Source organism: Schistocerca gregaria, chromosome 5, assembly GCF_023897955.1.
Source record: "Schistocerca gregaria isolate iqSchGreg1 chromosome 5, iqSchGreg1.2, whole genome shotgun sequence".
NCBI lineage: Eukaryota > Metazoa > Arthropoda > Insecta > Orthoptera > Acrididae > Schistocerca > Schistocerca gregaria.
The window spans coordinates 409,083,931-409,109,291 of NC_064924.1; the positions used below are offsets into that span (position 1 = coordinate 409,083,931).

General features: G+C 41.5%; 1 pseudogene; it reads right to left on the minus strand.

Moving 5' to 3' along the window:
• Positions 1-1,474: 1,474 nt before the first annotated feature.
• Positions 1,475-1,592, minus strand: LOC126274477 (5S ribosomal RNA; annotated as a pseudogene).
• Between the last annotated feature and the right edge of the window lie 23,769 nt (positions 1,593-25,361).

The window sequence follows — 25,361 nt, forward strand, 5'->3', positions numbered from 1 at the left end:
TGATGACCATAGATGTTAAGTCCCTTAGTGTTCAGAGCCATTTGAACCATTTTTTGTGAGTTTGTGGGATGGAGTTCCATGCCTATTGCACTTAGTCGCTCAGTACAGAGACGGATAATACTGGTTGTGGATGACGGTGGAGTTGTCGTCTGATCATGTCCCATATGTGCTCGATTGGAGACAGATCTGGTGATCAAGCAGTTCCAGGCAACACGTATACACTCCGTAGAGCTCGTTGGGCTACAACAGAAATAAGTGGGCGAGCGTTATCCTGTAGGAAAACATCCCTGAAACGCTGTTCGTGAATGGCAGCACGACAGGTCCAAGTACCATACTGACGTGCGGTTTTGCAGTCGGGGTGCGTGGGATAACCACGAGAGTGCTCTTATTGTCATATGAAATCACGCCCCAGGCCACATAATTCCAGGTGTAGGCCCAATGTGTGCAGCACGCAAACCAGTTGGTTCCAGGCCCTCAACTGACCTCCTTATAACTAACACCCGGCGGTCACTGTCACCGAGCCAGAAGAAACAGCAGACCTCCACGTTGCCGTCTAATGACCTCTCGCCTGACACCACTGATGACGAAAATGGTGGTGGTTTGGGGCCAGTGGATGGAACGTTACAGGGAGTCTGGCTCGGAGCTGTTGTTGCAGTACCCGATTTGGAACAGTTCCTTGGGTCATTGTGGGGCCAACTACTGCTCAAAGTTTTGCAGCAGATGCAGTATGATGGGCCATAGCCATACGCCGAACACGATAGTCTTCCCTCTCTGTATTGCCACGTGGGCGCCTGGAGGCCAGCCTTCTTGCGACCGTACATTCTCCTGATAACTGTTGCCAAGGCATTCGAAATATTGCAGAAGGAACATCCTATTACACGACCTCGTTCAAACTTACCGAGGCGTTGATAATGGCGTTTTTGTCGCCGTAAAGGCATTCTTGGCTAACGTCATCTCACCACGTCCTTTCTCAAAGATAAGTAACGCTTACGGCCGTTACAGCGTGTACTTTAGCAAACGTGTTTTGCATCCTCATAGTTACACTACTAGCGCCATTCTTATGCGACTGGCGCGATATTTGGACAATCATCTTTCAGGTGAAGAAACATTCCTACCAATTTTCGTTTATGTCGCACAACTCCTTCTTCTGTCAGTGCGTGTTCTCAGCATTTCTAGGAAGCAAAACATGCACCTAACATCAGTTTCGTCAGTCCGATTTAGGGAATATTCTGAGTATTCACGTTTCCCTAACTTTTATCCTCACTTACTACAGCACTCCGTCTTCAGGCCCCAAGTGGCCCGTCGGGACCATCCGACCGCCGTGTCATCCTCAGTTGAAGATGCGGATAGGAGGCATGTGTGTTCAGCTCACAGCTCATCCGGTCGTTACGATGGTTTTCTTTGACCGGGGCCACTACCATTCGGTCGAGTAGCTCTTCAGTTGGCATCTCGAGGCTGAGTGCACCCCGAAAAATGGCAACAGCGCATGGCGCCCTGGATGGTCACCCATCCAAGTGCCGGCCACACCCAACAGCGCTTAACTTCGGTGATCTCACGGGAACTGGTGTATCCACTGCGGCAAGGCCGTTGCCCTCACTTACTATATGCAAGTAAAAAATAGAATATCAATTTTGAGTTTACGAGTAGTTCTTTTAAAATTACTACATGAATGGTTGAAACCAACGTAGCAGAAATTATTTCTGTAGCTGTATACGTTAGGGAAAAATTTATATTTAATTGCATAACACATATTTTTACAGGATTTTATAAAATTCAGCCATTCTCTGGCTTGCCTGCATTTGTGGAAATCTATACAGGCAAGTCACGTCCTAACGAAAAGAATTTCAAAATATATAAGCGACTTTAAACTGTAACAACTTAGATATTTGATAATGCAGTCACTTCCTTGACCTTTTTCTCCGCTGGGTTAAACGCAGCTTCTCCATAAGCAGTTCTTCTCCCCCCTCCCCCCTCCTTGTCTTCCTGATATGTGATATCTTGGCATGAAGGAATGTGATTTAAGTGCATATATACAAGTCCAAATGAAGATTTACACATACTGCAAGTATTTGATTTCTCTTGAAAGAATGAGAATAATTGATAGCAGGCTGCAGCTTAAATGCACCTTATTCAGATTACATCGTTCACAGTAACTTTTTGTTTTCGTTTTAGGCGGAAGGCTGCACTAAGTACTGTGGATCTACCTAGTATCAGTGGAACTAATTGTGAAGTGCCTTCTCTGTCTTCTTTTGCTGCTGACAACACATCACAGTGTCTCCGATACACCGTGGTACAAGCCTTGATTTATCGGTTTTCTTGTACGTATTTCCGGCATTTTACATGTGGTATAAGACAGAATTTGTTGGTTATCTTGTACGCATTTCTGGTGTTTTACACTTCTATGCAAAATTAGGCGAGCCTCAATCGTCTGTACCATTACCAAAATTCCACTCACAACTTCTCCCAGGACCACTTAGAAGTGTTTCCACTTCCATTCGTAGTCATGATGGATGAAACAACAACCCAACTGCACCCCAGTTGATGCCTGTCTACAGGACACTACTGTTACACAATGGAATTTGTAAGTCTGAGGGTAGAAGTTGTGTAGCAATGTAGGGAATCCCTGTTCTGGTCTACACTGGACATAGCATAGAACAACGCAACAATATCACCTCAGATCGTTCACAGTTAATCGATATAAAAAGCTATTTGGTGACCCATGATCATTACTGTGCTGAGGCTGGTGTGTTTCTCTAGGAAGTGGCGGCCCATGTTGTTGGATTTGTCTTTCGCCAGTTCGAAAGGGCTTTGCAGTGTGACTCATGCTCATGAGTGTTGCGAATGAATGGCAGTTATACTGTTTATTCTGACAAATGATGTCGTGGACATTTGTATGCCTGTAGACAAGACATATAGGAAGTACAGTACTGGAAATTGGGAATAAAATATCTTTTTTCTAAGCGTATGTCTCATAGGCACTTCGTACTTTTCTCTGCAAACCTTTGTTCACTGACTTGGCTGAATATGAAAAGGATCAGATCCATTAGACTACCATTTACTACTATTGATCAAGGAGATTAGACAAAGATAACTGCTGCCACGGCAGGAAAACTTTCAAAATCTGCAAAAAATGCATTATATGCATAAAAAAAATTGAGATCAGCATACTTAATTTGAGGTTCAGTAAATATATATATATGCGTGTGTGTAAGCTCAAAAGATTTATATGAACTTGCATCCTGCTCACGGCCTCTTCTGTCTCAGTTAGCATTCTGGTTACCAGTTGCATAGTAGATTCATTCTTCCATTTTTCGTAGTTATAATGTGAACGTAAACATTAGGTTACACTGCAGATCGGTTTCTTTCCACTACCTCTATTTGGCATTCACATTCGTTGGTTTTGCAAACTCTTAACAAAATCATCACCTTCCAGCCTAACCTAGAATGCGAGCTACACTACAGATCACTCTGTCAGCACAACGAAGATTTCAGAAGAGCTGTCATACATTATAGCTCCAGTTTCACTTTTAGGAGCAGCATTTTTTTTTCTTTTGCAATGTTAAACTAGGGCCTTACCCCGCCTAGTTAACTCGTGGTCGTAACGGCTGATGAGTAATTTGGATGACGATTCCGTGTGGAACCTGGAAGGAGATGCGTGTGTGACATACGTAAGGTTCTAAGCGTGTGACGTAAAATTTTTCTACGCCATCTAATAAACTTTGTTCACGGTTCCTTTTTGACCCCCATTTGCAAGCAGCACATCCTAACTACTTTGATAAAGAATAGGTTGAGCGTGTGAATGATTGTATAGCATGGAAAACAAAAGCGAACAGAGGGGTGAGTACAAAGAAATTAGCTGTTGGTATCGGTCAGGATGCTTACGTGTGCTGTTAATTGATTATTTGCGTGTGCCACATTTCACAGGATATTTTATTTTGAAGAATTTGCTTTCTTTTGTGAATATGGGAGATGTTTGTGTCTTCTTTGTTACCCCGCTTTTCCGCCAAAGAGAAGTTTTCTTATTGGGTCCTAGTAGTAATCTACGGTGCGAATTTAGATCACTATCCCAGCAGACGGACCACAAGGGCAGCAACGTAGTCCCATCCTCTTTCCCGGTGCTTAAGTAGAAACGAGATGCCTATTAGATTAAGCACCTTCAGTGCGAGACAAAACTAGAAGATATTTGACTTGACTTTGTTTGCTGCAATTATTAAATTTGTGAAGTTTTGGGGAATATAGATAATAAATGTCATATTAAGTTTGTAAAATGTCTGGGATCTAGACAATAAATGACCTATAAACTGGATGCCATGGATTTAGTGGTCATTACAAACCCCAGTCCTGTATCGAGAGCAATGTCATGAATTTAATGATCACTACAAACCCCAGTCCTGTGTAGAGAGCAATCTTACCAACAAAGTGGTGTCCTTACAGATCATGATAGAGCGTGACCTTTACTGATTTGGCCACTTGGTTGTATGAGCCCTCCCACGCGTTATCCGTTGCGCAATATTAAAATAATAACCATCAGATCGTTTAACTGAACGTCAGGCAGGCCACTTAACTTCAATCCTTCGGAGCAATGTATCTTCTTGTTTACATTTATTTGGCTTTTATTAATTTAGAAAAATTAGTTAAGTGCTCTGACCTCAGTTTTCAGTTCTGTGGAACGACTGACGTTTCTTGCAGAATTCTTTCGTTCTTACAGAATAAATATAAAGCACAAATAATTTAAAATTGTCGTAACTAACAGGAACATTACCTTCTTCCTCCCTATTTGCAATCTTTCTGCAGAGTCTTATCATAACTTCTTCATAACATGGTGTTTTCTTTATTAGTCTGACATACAAGTAGGAAAATGTTATAATTTGCACTTGTGTTAAGGCTTGTAGACCGTAATAGGCTAATGCAACTGGAATTTTGCCTTACGCAGAGTTTCTGGAGTTGGCAGTGCAGACTGTTTTATGGCAGTTTACTATGGTTAATTTCACTGTTTGATTCTACAGAATAATATTTTGCGACAAACTAACTTCATGTATAGATGGTCCTTACGGATTATGTCATACCTTTCACCAAAACACTTTTTATATATTAAACTGCGGTTTTTTAATCATTGAAGGACTGTATAAGTTTGCCAACTGCAGATGCACTACAGATTGGATTAGATGTGCCACGCAGAACATTTTAAAGATAACCATATTCCAAGAGATGGAAAAGACCAAACTAAAAATCTGTTAGAGATTAGACTTTCCAACATATTGCTGCCAGTTATTGCTAGGAATTGAAAGTGAACATAAATGAAAAATTACCTCTTAGACAGTTGTGGTCTCAGGAATTACCTGTTTGTCTCCTTGAGCAGGTATCAACTAAACCGACTTGATGCATTTGGTAGAAGTTGTTTTTTTATTTAGTCTGTAAAATTAAATTCTTATTGACTGCTTATTAATATTTCGCCATTTCAGCATTTGTCCACATGCTTATTACGCACAGGCTCCACTCTCGAACGGCACCCGGGAAAAACGAGCATTTAAATTTTTCTGTGCAAACCCTGATTTCTCTTATTTTATCGTGATGACCATTTCTTCCTATGTAGGTAGGTGACAACAGAATGTTTTCGCAATCGGAGGAAAAAATTGGTGATTGAAATTTCAAGAGAAGATCCCGTCGCAACGGTAAACGCCTTTGTTTTAATAATTGCCACTCCAATTCACGTATCATGTCTGTGACACTATCTTCCCTATTTCGCGATAATACAAAACGAGCTGCCCTTCTTTGTACTTTTTCGTTTCCATCGGTCAGTCCCACCTGATGCGGATCCCACACCGCACAGCAATATTCAAGAATAGGGTGGACAAACGTGGTGTAAGCAGTCTCTTTAATAGACCTGTTGCACCTTCTAAGTGTTCTGCTGATTGTGGGGCAGCAGATGGAAAATTTACTTCTATTATATTATTGACATTCTCAACACAGTCTCTCTAACTACAATGCTGGCAACCAGAAAGTGATTAGCAAAAACGTGATGCCTGTAACTAAAGTTCACTGTGCCCACTCTGTTGGAGAAGTGAAGTTATTGATCATTGAAGTTCATTACATTGAGGATTTAGGATGTCTGAGATTCACAGAAAATGCAGTTTACTATAACGATTTTCACTATCTTCTGAAAACGATAAAGGGTAAAATTCCAGAGAAATAAATGTTTAACCAAGCAATGCTACTATCAGCTATTGTACTATCAGAGCTGTTCAGAGTCTGTTGTGTAGATCCTATTATCCCTAGATAACAAAATTGTTGAATAACCTTTATCGATGTAAATGTTCAAAGTGAATTCTCGCCAAAATTTGATGTTAATACTCATCAAACGCCACGCTACTCATGATAGAAGGTCTGTCCTGCAGCGACATGTGAAAGTACAACATATGGAAACTGAGAATAAATCACTGGAGTCGTTCCACAATGAACACTTTATCCCAATGAGAACCCATTGTTACGTGCATACTGAGTTACGTAATACGGCATCCAAGGCTGTTCCTTACAACTGCACAGACGCGACACGGCTTCCGACACTGAGTGCGCTCTGATACAATCTAGGAGAGAAAAGGGGCCTGACTCTAGCACGCACGCTCTTATTTATGTAGCCGCGGTGCAGACCGCCGAAGGCGTAGTCAACGAAATTTGCCTTCCTACCTAGCCGCAAGAGCTAGTAAAGCATAGTAAAGCACCACTTCAAGTTACTAAATGACTAATTGCTTCATTTGCTGAAGGCTGATGAAGCTCTCAATTTAAGGTAAGTATCTGTAATAAAATTCTGATGTGGCTAAGCTAAATACTTTTGGCGAGAGAATTATTTTAGTTACACTGTTTGCAATAGATGAGCTCTGAACTTGCCCTTTGGAGAGACGTTACAGCTATGGTTTTATAGCTACCTTTTCGAAACTTCTCACATGTTTGTTATAATAGCGTATCTCCATTCTACCTAAATCTAAACATCCTAGCTTCATCTAATCACTTACTTAATCAATCTTGCTTCCATGCTTTTAGGACACAAAAACAGAAAATCATGAATTTCAACCAAAATAATACTTTGTGGGATCCAGCATGCTGTTTCCATTAAATTATAATGAAAAAGGAATCCGAATATAAATTTTGAAGTTTCTAGCTTCTTCCTGTTGCGCCGATGATTTTTACGCAAAATGTCCAAATTTCGAAAACTGTAAAATTTATTAAACTTAAACTTAACACATTATCATTTTAGCATCACTCCTGACATGCTATTAACTCTTCAGATTATTTACTTTACTTTTCAGTTATTGCGCAACATTCGTGACGTCATAGCTAGTTACAGCAGACTAGACTAGTACACAATGCAAAGCATACGAATTCTATATGGCGTGAGTACGCTCCTTCCCCACACAATGAATCGCAGTCTTTGGTTTGCTCTACCCACAATATTACTTATGTGATCGTTGCAATTTAGCTTATTTGTAATTGTAATCCGTAAGTATTTAGCTGAATTTACAGCCTTCAGATTTGTGACTTATCGCGTAATCGGAATTTAGCTGATTTCTTTTGGCACTCATGTGAATAACTTCACACTTTTCCTTATTCAGTGTCAACTGCCACTTTTCGCACCCTACAGATATCTTATCTAAATAATTTTGCAAGTCGTTTTGATCATCTGATGACTTTACAAGACGGTAAATCACAGCATCATCTGCAAATAATCTAAGATGGCTACTCAGATTGTCTCCTATGTCGTCAATATAGATCAGGAACAATAGAGGGCCTATAACACTTCCTTGGGGAACGCCGGATATTACTTCTGATTTCCTCGATGACTTTCCATCTATTACTACGAACTGTGAGCTTTCTGAGACGAAATCGCGAATCCAGTCGCACAACTGAGGCGATACTCGGTAGGCACGCAGTTTGGTTAGAAGACGTTTGCGAGGAGCGGTGTCGAAAGCCTTCTGGAAATCTAAAAACATGGAATCAATTTGACATCCCCTGTTGATAGCACTTATTACTTCATGAGTATAAAGAACTAGTTGTGTTTCACAAGAACGATATTTTCTGAATACGTGCTGACTATGTGTCAGTAAATCGTTTTCTTCGAGGTACTTCATAATGTTCAGATACAGTATGTGTTCCAAAACCCTACTGCAAATCGACGTTCGTGTTACTTCTACTTCCCTTTTTGGGTATTGGTGTGACTTGAGCAAATTTTCCAGTCTTTAGGTACGGATAATTCTGTGAGCGAGTGGTTGTATATATTGTTAAATATGGAGCTATTTTGTCAGCATACTCTGAGAGGAACCTGACTGGTATACAATCTGGACCGGAGGCTTTGCCTTTATTAAGTGATTTAAGCTGCTTTGTTACATCGATGATATCTACTTCTATGTTTCCCATCTGGGCAGTTATTCTTGATTGGAATTCAGGAATATTTACTTCGTCTTCTTTGGTGAAGGAGTTACGGGAAACCGTGTTTAATAACTCAGCTTTAGTGGCACTGTCATCAGTGACTTCACCGTTGTTATCGTGCAGTGAAGGTATTAATTGTGTCTTGCCACTGGTGAGATTTATGTATGTCCAGAATCTCTTTGGGTTTTCTGCCAGATTTCGAGATAGAATTTCGTTGTGGAAATTATTAAAAGCATCTTGCATTAAAGTACGTGGAATATTTCGAACTTCTGTAAAACTTTGCCAATCTTGGCGGTTTTGCGTTATTTTAAACTTGACATGTGTTTTCGTTGCTTCTGCAACAACGATCTGACCCGTTTTGTGTACCACGGGGATCAGTACCATCACTTATTAATTTATGTGGTATATTGGAAGGGGTGAAGACTGTCTCTTAAAAAGGCGTTAAGAGCATTTTAATCAGCTTTTTTTTAAATAGATATACTTTGCGTTTCTTTTTGAGGGTTGTAGGTGTTACGGTATTCAACCTAGCAGCAACTGTCTTGTGGTCGCTAATCCCTGTATTCGTCACAATACTCACAATTTGTCCAGGATTATTTATTGCTAAATGGTCAAGTATACTTCCGAAACCATTTACGCTTCGAATGGGCTCATGAACTAATTATTCACCATAATTTTCTGAGAAAGAATTCAGTACAATTTCGGATGATGTTTTATGCTTGCCGTCGACTTTAAAAGTTTATATTTTATTATTTTTTCTAGTATATTGAGGGTAGATAGAATTCACTACCCACTGTAATTGTATGTGCGGAGTTATTATTTGACATGAGACTCAAGTTTTCTTTGAACTGCTCAGCAACTGTATCTTCTGAGTCAGGAGGCCGGTAAAACGATCCAATTAATAGTTTAGTCCGATTGTCAGGTATAACCTCTACCCACACTATTTCACACGAACTATCTACTTCAATTTCGCTACAAGGCAAACTACCTCCGACAGCAATAAATACTCCACCTCCAACTGTCTTTAATCTATCCTTTCTGAACACTATTAGATCGTTTGAAAAAATTTAGACTGAACTTATTTCCGGCTTTAGCCAGTTCTCTGTGCCTACAACTATTAGAGCCTCAGTGCTTTCTATTAGGGCTTGGAGCTGTGGTTCTTTCCCATCACAGCTACGACAATTTACAACTACAATACCAATCGTTTTTACAACTCCGTTTTACCTGCCCACTTTCAGATGGACGCCCCTTCCGTAGTTCCCTGAGACCCTATATCCTAAAAAACCCACCAGTCCCCTCCACACAGTCCCGGTACCCGTGTTGCCGCCTCCTGTGTGTAGTGGACTCCTGACCTATTAAGCAGAACCTGGAAACCTACCACAAATAGCGCAAATCAAGAAATGTGCAGCCTACGCGGTCGCTGAACCGCCTGAGCCTTTGAGTCAGACCCTGCACTCGGCTCTGCACTAAAGGACCACACTCGGTTTTATTGACGATGCTGCAGATTGTGAGCCCCACCTCAATCTCGCTAGCCGCCCGAAACCAGACAGAATCTCTTCTGATCCAAAGCGACACACGTCATTGGTACCGACGTGAGCCACCACCTGCAGTTGGCTGCACCCTGTACTCTTCATGGCATCTGGAAGCACCCTTTCCACATCTGGAATGACTCCCCCCAGAATGAACACGGAGTGCGCACTGGCTTCCTTCCCCTCCTTGACAGCGATGTTCCTAGGGGGTCCCATAATGCGCCTAACGTTGGAGCTCCCAACTACCAGCAACGGGGGACGTGCTCGACGCCCCTCACATCCCCTCGTCCGATCCAACGCAGCGACGCTCCTTGGCAGCAGCCTCAAGTTGTGTGATGGAAACCAACGTAACCTAGAGCTGTGGGTGAAGGGTCGCCAACTCAGTTGGCAACTGTATACAACAATCACAGTTCCTATCCATTGCTGTAGTCGCTCCTGTTTTAAGCTCGTAAGAAATATGCAACAAACGAATGGTGTACTCGCCTTATTAGCACTGGAAAATCGAAGTGCACTCTCACTGACGGTCTAACTGACATTGAGCTGTTATAACTAAACAAACGAAAGCCTGTACGATACGCTGGTCGATACAACGGTCGATAGCAACGGCGGTACTGTACACTACACTGTTATTGAAATAAAAGGTTGTGCATAGTAAGCACTCGAATACGCAAGAAAATACAAAAATAAACTAGAAACTACACAGATAACTGAAAATAAGTCGCTCCTGTTTGAAGCTCGTAAAAATATGTAACAGGCGAACGGTGTACTCACCTTATTAGTAGCAGGAAATAGCGGTGCACTCTCACTGACGGTCTAACCAACACTGCTAGAATACTGTTAAAATGATGCATAGTGTACAAGAGAGAGAGAGCTGCATTCTGTAGATCTTTGTTGAAGGGGCAGATGAACCATGGAGGTAAAACTAAGGGGAAATAGTGCTACAGAATATTGTAAGTAACACTGGCGGCCATGTTTTGTAACATCGACCACCTATCTAAACATTATATACCCCTTTGATGCAAAGTAAGCTTTGTTCTGAGATCCAAATCCAACTTAAAGGAAATTTTCTGAATCATAAATCGTGTCCAGTGTACTGTACATTGAAAGTGGTAGTTAAGGTATTAAGGAATTGTCAAATGTCAATAGGGGAGAATAATTTTCTTTTCCGTTTATGCCACGATGTATTGAGAATTTTGGCACATAGACCGAATTTATGTACCATGAACTAATCACCTAATGGTTTCTTCTTAATCTGGAGGACAGTATCATAAGTGTATTCCGATAAAGCTGTTGTCGAAACATTACTTCATTTGCAGGTTACATTATTTGTGCAAAACCTAAATCATTGGAAGATAGAGGAAAACACACCAGACAAATATACACGAATTTTGTAATCTGCCCTGTTTAAGGCAGAAATATTTATTTGTTGCTTATTTAGCCTGAGTAGATTAGAACATTAACGCCCTCCCTTACATCTGACCAGCAACAACACATACCAAAGTTATTACAAAAACATTCACAGGAATAACAATAATGACACCAACAATGATGACAATAGCTGACAATAATAATAATAACAATAATGAAAATAATGCTTGAAACTGATACTAATAACTATACTAATAGTAAAGGGCATATAGCCTCACCTACAGTTTCATGCTGAATAACTCTAGTTCTGTGTAATAGGGCATTATTTATTATTAAACTTGTCAGTTGCTGAATATCAGAAATATTAGGTTGTCAGTAAAGATTTTTTTTTAAGCACAGTGCACAACGTGCAGTTATATGAGTCGATTTTCTTTTATCCATTTGCAAATGGTAATTGTAATACTGGCACTGCAAAAACAATGGTTTTGCTTGTTCATCAGTAATACAGCAGAGTCCTGGTAATCCGAACGTTCAGTTAACACGAACATGAAAAAAGTTAGTCTAAGTATGAAAAACTGTGCGGTAAACTGCTGTACATAAACACTATTTTAATTTACACAGTATAGTAAACATGTATTAGACAAGTTGTCAAGAAAATATTAGGTTTAAACAATGCATAAAAATGAAAGAAAAGCTGTCAAAATTACTAAAATACAGCGAACATTTTATCCCTACATTTTAGATGACAGGAACTCATCGTTTTTGGCGTAATAAAGGAAGTCTGTTATATGACGCATAATTGCGCCATCGTCTCATAAACATCAAATCAGCAGGTAGCAGTGGTCTGTTGCTCCAGATAACGTAGTGCTAGGTCAAGGGCTTCTGCTGCTCATCGTTTTTGGCGTAATAAAGAAAGCCTGTTACATGACGCATAGTTGCGCCATCGTCCCATAAACATCAAATCAGCAGATGTAGCAGTGGGCTATTGCTCCAGATAACGTAGTGCGAGGTCAAGGGATTCTGCTGCGTCACTGTGTGGCACCAGCTGTCCTTTGTCGCTTTCAGGCTCATTGTCACTTCCGTCACAGCAGTCCACCTCTTCCTGGTCTTGAGTCACAGCAGGAACTAAATCAGCATCAGTAAGGTGCTCCACACACGTCCTATCCCCTGCTATCCACTCATCAACGTCTCCATCACTAGCTTCTTCACATCCAGGGATTGTCTGCATCGTTTGTAGTAGATTTTCCTCTTCATTTTCAAGTAGGTTGTCCTGAAATTCGAGAGATGTCCACAGTTTTCGCCACGATTTCGTCCTCATAGGATTTTCTGAAATAATCTGCCATGCCTCAGCGGCCCAATAAACAAAATCCTTCACATTGGTCTTTTTTATTTTGTCCACTAAACGAATGCTATCATCTTGTATCAGCAATCTTAAAAATTGTTTTTTGTAAATCAGTTTTTATCTTTGCAGCACGCTCTGGTCCGTCGGCTGTAGAAGTGGTGTAACATTGGGCGGCAAAAACTTTGCCACAATTTCTCCATCACGTAATTCTTCAGTGCTGGGGTGAGATGGCGCGTTAGTAATCAAAAGGACTGCATGGGGAGACAAATGATTATCCTTAGAAAACATTCGAACAGAGGGAACAAACTGGCCGTGAAACCATTCTTTGAACAGCTTAACACCCATCCATGTTTTTTTTCTGCTTGCGATAATATATGAGCAGGGACTTCACGTTGCAGTTTTTAAAAGATCTGGACCTAGTAGATTTGCCGATCAGCGTTAAAGGCAGCTTGTGATTCCAAGCAGCGTTGCTGCACGCTAATAGAGTCACATGATCTTTGCATATTTTAAAACCAGGAGCATGGCCTTCTGCTTTTGATGCGAGGCTTTTCGATGGCTATGCCCTAAAATTAAGGCCAGTCTTGTCAGTGTTATAAATTTGTTGGGGAGAATATTTTCCCTCACCTATCATTTTTTCAAACTCACCCAAGTATTCTTTCGCTGCATCACAGTCAGAAGAAAGCATCTCTCTAGTAATTGTTAGCTGACGGATTCCATGACGTTTTTTGAAACTGTCCAACCAACCGGTAGTCGCACTAAAAGACTCATCACTATTCATTAACTTGTTCAGGTAAACAGCCTTCTCCTGAAGCAGTGCTCCACTCAAAGGAGTTCCCCTTTCTCTTTCCTGCGTAAACCAAAGGAAAAGAGCTTCATCCACTTTATTGTACTGGGACTCTTTCGAAGTCTGCCGAATTCCGAGTGTTTTTTTCCCGAAGACGTTGCACAGGACTGTTCAAACTTCACTCTGTTCTTCTTCCAGTCACAAATGGTTACTTTACCAATACCCAGTTCCGTTGCCAGTTTACATACATTTTCACCATTGTCTACCCGCTTCAAAGCATTCAGTGCGTCTTTCAGAGTTAACGTTGTATGTTTCCGTTTATTCATTACGAAAATACGTACACCACTACACTTGAACGAATACAATAAAACTGTTACGTATGCCAGCGTTCGAGAACTGACATAACCAAGCGCTTTGCGAGCCAACTGGCAGTGCACTGACCTAGGACACTACAAAGGTCTCAACAATGCACAAGAACAAGGGCAGGGAGTGAGAGTGAGCCGTTGTTCCCACACGTGTTCCCGTTTGTTTCCATGGTATACCTTCTTATCTGCTTGGTATACTTCATTCTGAAAACTCGTCACAGTCATTCCGGCTAATCCGAACAAATCGGTAATCCGAACAAGGTCCCGTCACAATTAGTTCGGATTAATGGGGCTCTACTGTACTTGATTCTGTAGAATTGATGCAGCAGGCTGACATCAGATTTGTGGTGTCCTGTAAGATGCAGCAGGTTAAAAACTTGTAAGAATATTTAACTTATGTTATCGTAGAGAATCTTGTAATTACTCTGTTCCGAGAAAGCAATATGCAACCTGATGCAATATGATATAACAACCTGGTTTCCATTATAAATGCACAACAAAGGTAGAAAAAAATCTTGCCTGTAATATTTGTGTTATTCTTCTCAACACTAACGATAATTAAGCATTCTAACCGTGTTTTTAAATGTTTGTTTACTCGACTATCACCTTCCACTATAAATAGAAACACTATATTAAATGTACCTGTGGTAAATATGCAAGGCAATACTGCCAAGCTTGAAATCTCATTCTAGTCAGAAGTAAAGTAGCCGAATGTAAAAGTTGTAAACAATTTGCATAGGATAAGATACATAATTAATTGCAAAAATACGCTTGTTTACATTATACTGAAGTCATCAAAATAGTCGGGTGATGCTGAGGGACCTACACTCCTGGAAATTGAAATAAGAACACCATGAATTCATTGTCCCAGGAAGGGGAAACTTTATTGACACATTCCTGGGGTCAGATACATCACATGATCACACTGACAGAACCACAGGCACATAGACACAGGCAACAGAGCATGCACAATGTTGGCACTAGTACAGTGTATATCCACCTTTCGCAGCAATGCAGGCTGCTATTCTCCCATGGAGACGATCGTAGAGATGCTGGATGTAGTCCTGTGGAACGGCTTATCATGCCATTTCCACCTGGCGCCTCAGTTGGACCAGCGTTCGTGCTGGACGTGCAGACCGCGTGAGACGACGCTTCATCCAGTCCCAAACATGCTCAATGGGGGACAGATCCGGAGATCTTGCTGGCCAGGTTAGTTGACTTACACCTTCTAGAGCACGTTGGGTGACACGGGATACATGTGGACGTGCATTGTCCTGTTGGAACAGCAAGTTCCCTTGCCGGTCTAGGAATGGTAGAACGATGGGTTCGATGACGGTTTGGATGTACCGTGCACTATTCAGTGTCCCCTCGACGATCACCAGAGGTGTACGGCCAGTGTAGGAGATCGCTCCCCACACCATGATGCCGGGTGTTGGCCCTGTGTGCCTCGGTCGTATGCAGTCCTGATTGTGGCGCTCACCTGCACGGCGCCAAACACGCATACGACCATCATTGGCACCAAGGCAGAAGCGACTCTCATCGCTGAAGACGACACGTCTCCATTCGTCCCTCCATTCACGCCTGTCGCGACACCACTGGAGGCGGGCTGCACGATGTTGGGGCGTGAGCGGAAGACGGCCTAACGGTGTGCGGGACCGTAGCCCAGCTTCATGGAGACGGTTGCGAATGGTCCTCGCCGATACCCCAGGAGCAACAGTGTCCCTAATTTGCTGGGAAGTGGCGGTGCGGTCCCCTACGGCACTACGTAGGATCCTACGGTCTTGGCGTGCATCCGTGCGTCGCTGCGGTCCGGTCCTAGGTCGACGGGCACGTGCACCTTCCGTCGACCACTGGCGACAACATCGATGTACTGTGGAGACCTAACGCCCCACGTGTTGAGCAATTCGGCGGTACGTCCACCCGGCCTCCCGCATGCCCACTATACGCCCTCGCTCAAAGTCCGTCAACTGCACATACGGTTCACGTCCACGCTGTCGCGGCATGCTACCAGTGTTAAAGACTGCGATGGAGCTCCGTATGCCATGGCAAACTGGCTGACACTGACGGCGGCGGTGCACAAATGCTGCGCAGCTAGCGCCATTCGATGGCCAACACCGCGGCTCCTGGTGTGTCCGCTGTGCCGTGCGTGTGATCATTGCTTGTACAGCAACAGTACAGTGTCTGGAGCAAGTATGGTGGGTCTGACACTCCGGTGTCAATGTGTTCTTTTTTCCATTTCCAGGTGTGTAGATTAGGAAATGAGACACGTAAAGTAGTAAAGGAGTTTTGCTATTTGGGGAGCAAAATAACTGATGATGGTCGAAGCAGAGAGGATATAAAATGTAGATTGGCAATGGCAAGGAAAGCGTTTCTGAAGAAGAATAATTTGTTAACATCGAGTATAGATTTAATGTCAGGAAGTTGTTTCTGAAAGTATTTGTATGGAGTGTAGCCATGTATGGAAGTGAAACGTGGACGATAAATAGTTTAGAGAAAAAGAGAATAGAAGCTTTCGAAATCTGGTGCTACAGAAGAATGCTGAAGATTAGATGGGTAGATCGCATAACTAATGAGGAGGTATTGAATAGAATTGAGGAGAAGAGGAGCTTGTGACACAACTTGACTAGAAGAAGGGATCGGTTGGTAGGACATGTTCTGAAGACATCGAGGGATCACCAATTTGGTATTGGAGGGCAGCGTGGAGGGTAAAAATCGTAGAGGGAAACCAAGAGATGAAGACACTAAGCAGATTGAGAAAGATGTAGGCTGCAGTAGGTACTGGGAGATGAAGAAGCTTGCACAGGATAGAGTAGCATGGAGAGCTGCATCAAACCAGTCTCAGGACTGAAGACCACAACAACAACAACATCAAAATACTGCAGCGGATGTTGGCACATCGCAAATATCATCCTTAAGAAGACATAACACGCGACAGACGCACTGCGTAATGGGAATAATTTCCCGAAACATCTCGTTTCTGTGACTAATAGCTGTAAAGGCTGTTGTATAACTATCACAAATATATGGTTCCATGCCAGCAGCAGTTTTTCTGTTCTTAAATGCGTAAGCTCTAATTTTTTTTTGTTTTGTTTATAGATTTCAGATATCGCTAAACAAGAAGAAAAGTAGGTAAGATGAAAAGCTTTAGTAACACATTTTCATCTTCTTTCCTTGTGTTTGTGTCGATATCTGATGAAGCTAGAAGTCTGAAAACGATGGCCGGTTGAGCGGCCGAGCGGTTCTAGGCGCTACAGTCTACGGTCGCAGGTTCGAATCCTGCCTCGGGCATGGATGTGTGTGATGTCCTTAGGTTAGTTAGGTTAAAGTCGTACTGAGTGCTAAGGGACTGATGACCTCAGAAGTGCTCAGAGCCATTTTTTTGAAAACGAAGCTTTATTGCTTACCGGTGCTGACTCTTACTCCTTACAGTTTCAACTTCCAAATCATATGCACGACATGTTTAATGCTCACAGTTGAAAAGAAAAAAAATAGGTAGGTAGTCTTTGTTAGCCTATAAATGAGTGCATTGGTGAAGATAATATAACAAAAATATTTTCACATTATTTAATTCATGCATAAAATAATCAAAAATGTATCATAACTAATAAAAAATTTACCTCGTATAGAGAATACAAAATTTAAAATGGTTTCAGATGTGAATAACAGGTGGCATATGTTATTACTGTTACAAAACCTTGAACTGAAATGCTTCAAAGTAAATTATTTCATAAACTGAATTCGAAAAGAAGAGACAATTAAAATTGTGTGTTAATATCTTGTAGTTACTGTGTTATTACAACCTGCAAAGTTGGATGTGCTGCATGATGGAGCGGTTTTCGAAAGCACTATATGTACGTAAGGAAGGCCGGAGGCCAGATTGGCACGTTTACTTCCAGGCTCATCTTGTCATCTGTTTGGCAACGTAGATCCTCTTACGTATTCCCTACTAGGTTCGCTCCATAGCTGAGATGGCAGTGTGTCTGACTGCCGAAGGAATGGATTCCATACCTCGTACTGTCAAGAATTTTTCCATTCCACTAGGACTGTAAAGGGGTACACTAAGCCCCATGAGGCTAGCTGAAGAGCGGGTCTAAGGTTCGGAAAGGTAACAACGGCTAAGAAATCGATATGCCCTCCACACCAGAACCAACTGACGCTGTGGTTGGTGAGCACTGTGTGGTCACCAGGGCTCGATTTGGGAATGCCCTTTCTCCATTTCTCGTTGTTTACTATGTTGCCTTATAATTTGTCATCTACGTCTGCTGATAGTAGAAGACATGTGATTTTAACGCACGCACTATTTTTCGCCAAGTTCATTCTTGTGAGAGGCATATTCCATCGCATTTACAGTCCAGTATCTTGCTCTCGGCCGGCGTAAGGATTCCGCCCCTTTCTAAAGACTTCCACATCACAATTCTACCTCATCCCACACAGCTACGCTCGCATCTCTAGCCATGGAATGTTACGTATACTGCTTCAGAATTTATTGTGAATAACCAGGCTATGAATCCAACCATTATAAACACACTGGTTCTTCTGGCGTGGATACTGAATGTAACAATGCCTAAATTTTGGACATGTACTGATGATAATAACTTACGTTGTCTAGTAATCGGTGTTCAGGGTGAGAATGAAACATTTTCAGATCAGCATAATGCACATTATTACTTGGGCAGCGCTTTTGGAACGTGGGTACAGTTTACACAGCCACATTAAAACCTGTAACTGTAAGCGATTACGCCGACAGCGAACGCAAACAAACTAGTGGAATTGTACAGACATCTACAGATAACTGTATGCACATAGAGGGAATCAGGCTTTGCCTTGCTTTGTAATTGGTTTTGTCTCCGTAAAGGCATTAACAAGAAGTGTCCACATAATAAAAAAAAATATGAACATCAGTGACAATAGAAGTTAATCTGTGCAAGGATTCGTGCTCAGGGAGACTAACGGTTAGCATGACCTCTCGCAATAACGAAGAAGTATGAATTTTAGTCGGTGTCTGCCGCGAATTTTTAATAAGCACTACATATTCATAACGAATATTACATTAAATACGTGGGTGTTTTTCTGTTCTTATGGCTAATGCATGGTAAAGCTATTGAAAAAATTTCGTCGAATGAAGTAGTTCGTTGAGATGAAGATTCGATGTATAGATTGTTCAGAATTTATTTTGGTTGGTTTATTGACTTGTGGGAAGGTATCAAACAGCGAGGTCCCGTCGGATTAGGGAAAGACGGGGAAGAAAGTCGGCTGTACCCATTCAAAGAAACAAAGCGATTAATCAATTTAGGGAAGTCACGGAAAATCTGAATCAGGATGGCCGGACGCGGGTTTGAACCGTTGTCCTCCCAAATGCAAATCCAGTGTGCTAATGACTGCGTCACCTCGCTCTCGAAGGAGCCGAGACGTGTTTCAATGAATAAACAAATTTAGAGAGGAAGATAAACATCGACGAGTGATAATGATATCAATAATCTGGTGGTCTGACCGTATGTTGTGATATCGCATCAACAGGAGAAAAAACAGTTGAAATGAATCTCAGATCGGATTATATAGGGTGCGTATCAGCGTGAACGCCGTCAGTGATTAGCAACGAAGACCTAGAACATAAGGCGACAGTATCTTATGATATTATAGAAATGTTTTACATTAATCAGTGCATCTCCTACAGCATGCGCTACCTGATATGTTCCGAAACAGAATGAATAAAAAATGGGGTTTTTCCGGAGCTCATACTTCGGGTTCCTTTGGTTATAAAAAGGTAGGATCAAGTTTTTTGAATAGCTGTTGGGGTAGGGACAATTCGTATGCCCCTAAGGAAGAATCGTCTTAATGTAACTATCCTACAATACAACGTCAAAATTTTAGTATTGCACACTCAGGCAATTGGCGCAAACAGTTTGGTTCTTTTTCCAATTATATGTGTTCTATGGTGCGCCTTAAGCGGCTTATGGAGGCATCATTTAATTCATGGACGTTTCTTGTGCAGACCCGAAAAAACATGGTTTTCGGGAGCCAAAACGGAGCCAATATTTTCAAGACCGCTATGCATAGGAAATGGCAGAACTTTTTACCATGTATTTCTCAGATCCCTATCTATTTTAAAAATTTTCTTGATGTCTTTATACGTTTCCGAGATACAGAGGTACAAAGCTAAGCTACTTGTACAAAGAAAATACGCACGTAATGAGGGTTGTGAGGCGACAGTATAGTTACTTTGTAAAGTGATATAGCACGGAGAAGTATATTGCAAATTGTCTCCGTTATCATCACAAGGGAATCCCATGTTGTAGCACTGAATCGCAAGCAAAAGTTTTGTGCACGTGAAATCAGGTCTTATATGTAAAATTTGTTCTGTTGTATTGCAATTTCACCTAATCAAACAATCAAAATTTTACTGACCTATATAGTCCTTTTCATATGAGTGACATGCCCTGCTGTCCCAGGGAAAAGAAGAGAACTAGCGGAAAAATACTGTTATAAAAGCACAAAAAAAAGTTAATAAGCTCCTGTTTTAAACGACTCTGACTTAAAAGTGTGGTACGAGCTGCCTCATTCAACCGTCCTCAGCAGCTTTAAAAATTTTTGCAAAAATTTTGGCCCGCGAACGTATCGCGCTTTTCTATGTCGAGAGAGAGAGAGAGAGAGAGAGAGAGAGAGAGAGAGAGAGAGAGAGAGAGAGAGAGAGAGAGAGGGAGAGAGAGAGATTGGCACTGGTAATGAGATGGAAAAGTAATAAATACTGGAAGCTAGTGACAATGGTTGTGGTATAGAAAGAGCGAAGGAGTAACAGGCAGTGTGATAGAAAGAGTGGCAGTGGAACGTAGTTGACAGTGATTGGACAGTGCAAGTTAAAGAGTGAAGGACACACTGCCTGTGGCAGAGGAATAAAGAGAAGGAGTAAAGGTTAGAATCAGTGATAGTGAGAGACAAAGTCTATGACAATGACGGCGACGACGAGAGAGATAGCGACAGTGAGAAGAGACAGCAGCAGTGAGAATAAATGAATGAGACGATAACAATAAGACAGAGCGTGAGAGAGACAGTGACACTGAGAGGAAACGGTAGGCGTAGGACAGAGTGAACGGTGTGTCTGTGACAGAGGAGACAATAACAGAGAGACACAAAGAAATAATGATGCTGAGCTGGGCTGAATGAGTGAGTATAAATTCGCAAGTCGGGGTGGTTGGATATGAGCGACTTATAGCGAGGGACTAGTGGATGTGAGCGAGTTCCTGTCAGGGGAGATTGTGGGAGTTGCATGTTAAAAATAGCACGAATATGATCGCATGTCAACATTGTCAGGAAAATTTTTAAATAATGCTGAGGAAGGCAGAATGTGGAAACTGATACCCCACTTTTCAGTCAGAGTCTTTTAGAACAATAGCATATTAGCCTTTTCTGTGCTCCGATAGGAGTATTTTTCCGCTGGTGACTTTGTAATTGAGATATGCATTCAGTATTCATTCGGTATTGACACACACACACACACACACACACACACACACACACACACACACACCACGATTCATGGACCTTGGCGATGCAGGGTGACTTGTAGCAGAAACCACGTCGAATGAGTATCTGCGTATTATGAAGACAGCCCATTTGATTTCTGAAGTGGAGGGTCAGTCTTGTCAGTGGTTGCAAGGGGAGAAAAATCTAGATGATTGCCTGATGTAGCCTTATAACATTAGCCAACATGTTTTTGTTGTCTTGGTCCTGTGAATGGCTGACGCAAGAAGAAATACAGTCATTACAGAACGATACTGTATGGTTCAATAATGATGGTATCATCCTGTTGAGATATTCTGGAGCTAGGTTCCCCATTCGAATGTCCGGAACGTGGAATGTTAGATCTATTAATTGCGTGAGTAGAAAGTTGGGAAAAGAGGTGTATGAGCTCAGTTCCGATGGAGCGGTAATTAGTGATGTGAGGTGCCAGGAAGAAAAGAATTTCTGGCCAGGTAAGTACAGGGTTATTAATATACACTGTATGTGAAATCTTATGGGACTTAACTGCTAAGGTCATGAGTCACTAAGCTTACACACTAATTAACCTAAATTACCCTAAGGACGAACACACACACACACACACACACACACACACACACACACATGCCCGAGGAAGGACTGGAACCTCCGCCGGGATCAGCCTCACAGTCCATGACTACAGCGCCTTGGACCGCTCGGCTAACCCCGAGCGGCGGCTATTAATATAGTCTCATTGGGATGACGCAGGAGTAAGTCTAGTAATGAACAAGAAAATATGAATGCGTGTAAACCGTGGAGAAAGGTTTAGTGAACGGGTGACTGTAGCTTAGGCATACAGGTAGTACACGTATATATGCTAACTATCTCTGTAGATTATGAAGACATGGAAAGACTGCATGAGGGGATAAAAATTTAATTGTGATGGAGGACTGGAACTGATAAAGGGAGCAGAAAAACGTGAATAATGGTAGGAAAACATAAACTGGGGAAAGGAATGACAGGAAAGGTACTTGACAGAAGAATTTTTCACAGAGCATGATTTAATCACTGCTAATACTTGGGTTAAGTACCAAAAAAAAAAAAAAGGATGCAAGCATGTAAGAGAACTGGAGACATCAAAAGGTTTTTCAGACAAACCATACAAAGACAAGTCGAAGATTTAGACAACCGGTTTTAAAATGCAAAAGTTTTTTAGAAGAACACTGACTCTAATTTATTGCTTATGAAACGTTGAATTAAGCTTTATAAATTGGAATAAGGAAGAAAATTAATGAGATAGGACGTAGATAATTGTCAGGGTTCGTTGAGCGTTTCGAAGAGAGCCCTAGGCAATAACTAGCTGAAACGGAGGAAAAGAGTGTAGTAGAATAACAATGGGTTGCCTGGAGAGATGAAGCATTGACGGCAGCAGAAGAAAAATTTGAAAAAAGGAAGGCCCACAATAAATAATCCGATATTGGAGGTATTATTAAATTTGTCTGATGAAAGGAGAAAATATAAAAATGATGTAAACGAATCAGGGAAAATGGAATCTAATCGTCTAAATATTGAGACAGACAGGACGTGTACGAATACAGAGACAAAGTGGGAACGGCGAACTATGGACAAGGAATGCGAAGCTGTAGGTACATACATGGCTGTAGAAAAGGTAGACGACGCTTATAGGACAATTAAAACACTTTGGTGATAAAAGAAGCAGCTCTAAGAACAGCCAATCGCTAGATCGTTCTATATAAAGGAGAAGAGGTGAAAGCATTGCACAGAAGTGTGTAATATCACAAGACTAGAACCCGGAACCTGCGAGAGAGTTTTGAGGAGATCGATAGGCTCTAAGTAAGTGTGCGTGGCGCCTGTGTATGCCTTACTGTAACATGTGATGAAGCAACAAATGACAAATATAATTCGGTGGGCCAGATAAATTAATTAATATTATTTCATTGACATTATCCACTACTTTTAATACATGTCTCTGTGTTGTTTTTTCCCAAAAGCAGCCGTGAAAGTGTTAGTGCGGTGTCATAGTGTTCTGTCTGACGATAAAATCAATCAAGACCTTGAAAAATCTTCCTTTGATTATATTTACGAAACTGTATCTTAATGGGATTTTTCCAAGGATTATTTTACACTGACAGAAATAATCACACCACCAATCAATAATTAATGTAGAGTAATGAAATTTTGGGAATGCATTTGTCTAGCTAACATATTTAAGTGATTAACATTGCAAAGTGACATGTTAATATAAGCGCTATATAATCCATTGTAAATATGAAATGCTGTTACCTTAGTAACCGGTGTAACCACCAGAATGTTGACTGCAAGCATGGAAATGTGCATGCTTAGTGTTGTACAGGTGCCGGACGTTGCGATAGAGTTCCATGCCTGTTGCACTTGGTGGTCAACAGAGTTATAGTTAATGCTGTTTGTGGATGATGCTGGAGATGTCGTTCTATGGTGTCCCATATGGGCTCGATTGGAAACACATTTGGTAATCGAGCAGGCTGAGGCATCATGTCGGCACTCTCTACAGCATGAGTGTGGGAGAGCGTTATCCTTTTGGAAAACGCACCCTGGAATGCTGTTCATGAATGGTAGCATGACAGTTCGATCCACTAGGTTAACATACAGTTCTGCAGTCGGAATGGGTGGTATAACCACGAGAGTGTTCCTGCTATCACTAAGTGTCTGGCAGAAGGGTCTTCAAACCATCTACAGACTATTTCTCTACCATTATACTCTCTAGCAGAACCTGGGAAAAATGAGCACTGAAGTCTTTCTGTACGAGCTCTGATTTCCCTTATTTTATTATGATGATAATTTCTCCGTATATAGATTGGCGACAATAAAGCATTTTCACATTAAGAGGCGAAACCTGGTGATTGAAATTTGGCATAAAGACCTCGCCGCAACGAAAAACGCCCTTGTTGGTTAATGATTTTTCATCCCAGTTCGCTTATCTTACCTGCGACACTCTATCCTGTATTTCCCGATAGTAGAAAACTAGCTGCCCTACCTTGAACTTTTTCGATGTCCTCCGCCAATCATATCTGGTGTGGGTCTCATGCAGCACAGCAGTACTGTAACAGAGGACGAACAAGCATAGTGTAGGCAGTGTCTTTAGTAGACCTGCTGCATCTTGTGTTTTACCAGTAAAACGCAGTCTTTGTTGTGCCTTCCTTACAACATTATCTATGTGATCGTTCCAACTTTCTTTGCTCGTAATTGTAATTTTTAGGTATTTAGTAGAATTAACAGCTTTTAAATTTGTCTGATTTATCGTGTAATATAAATGATTTCTTTTTGTACTCATGTTGATGGCCTCACAATTTTCCTTACTGAGAGATTATTGCCATTTTTAGCACCATTCAGATACCGCGTCTACGTCATTTTTCAATTAGTTTTGGTCATCTGATGACTTAACTAGACGGTAAATGATAGCACGATCTTGAAACAATCTAATATGGGTGCCCAGATTGTCTTGTGAATTGTTTATATAGATCAGGAGCATGAAATTCAAATGGCTCTGAAAACTATGGGATTTAACTTCTGAGGTCAACAGTCCCCTAGAACTTAGAACTACTTAAACCTAACTAACCTAAGGACATCACAAACATCCATGCCCGAGGCACGATTCGAACCTACGACCGTAGCGGTCACGCGGTTCCAAACTCTAGCGCCTAGAACAGCTCGGACACCCCGACCGGCTCAGGGACATCAGATGGCCTATAACACTTCTTGCGGAACGCCAATAGCACCTCTATTTTAATCGATGATTTTCCGTTGATTGTTACATACTGAGAGGAAATCTCGTATCCAGTAGCACAGTTGAAGCGATACTCTATAGGCAAGCAATTTGATTAGAAATCTCTTGTGAGGAACACTGTCAAAAGTGTTCTGGAAATGTAGATATATGGAATCAAAATGAGATCCCCCGTCGATAGCACTCATTACCTCATGCGAATAAAGGGCTGTGTTTCAAAAGAAAGATTCTTTTGAATCCGTGCAAGCTGTGCGTCAATAGAGCATTATCTTCGAGGGAATTAATAATATTCGAATAC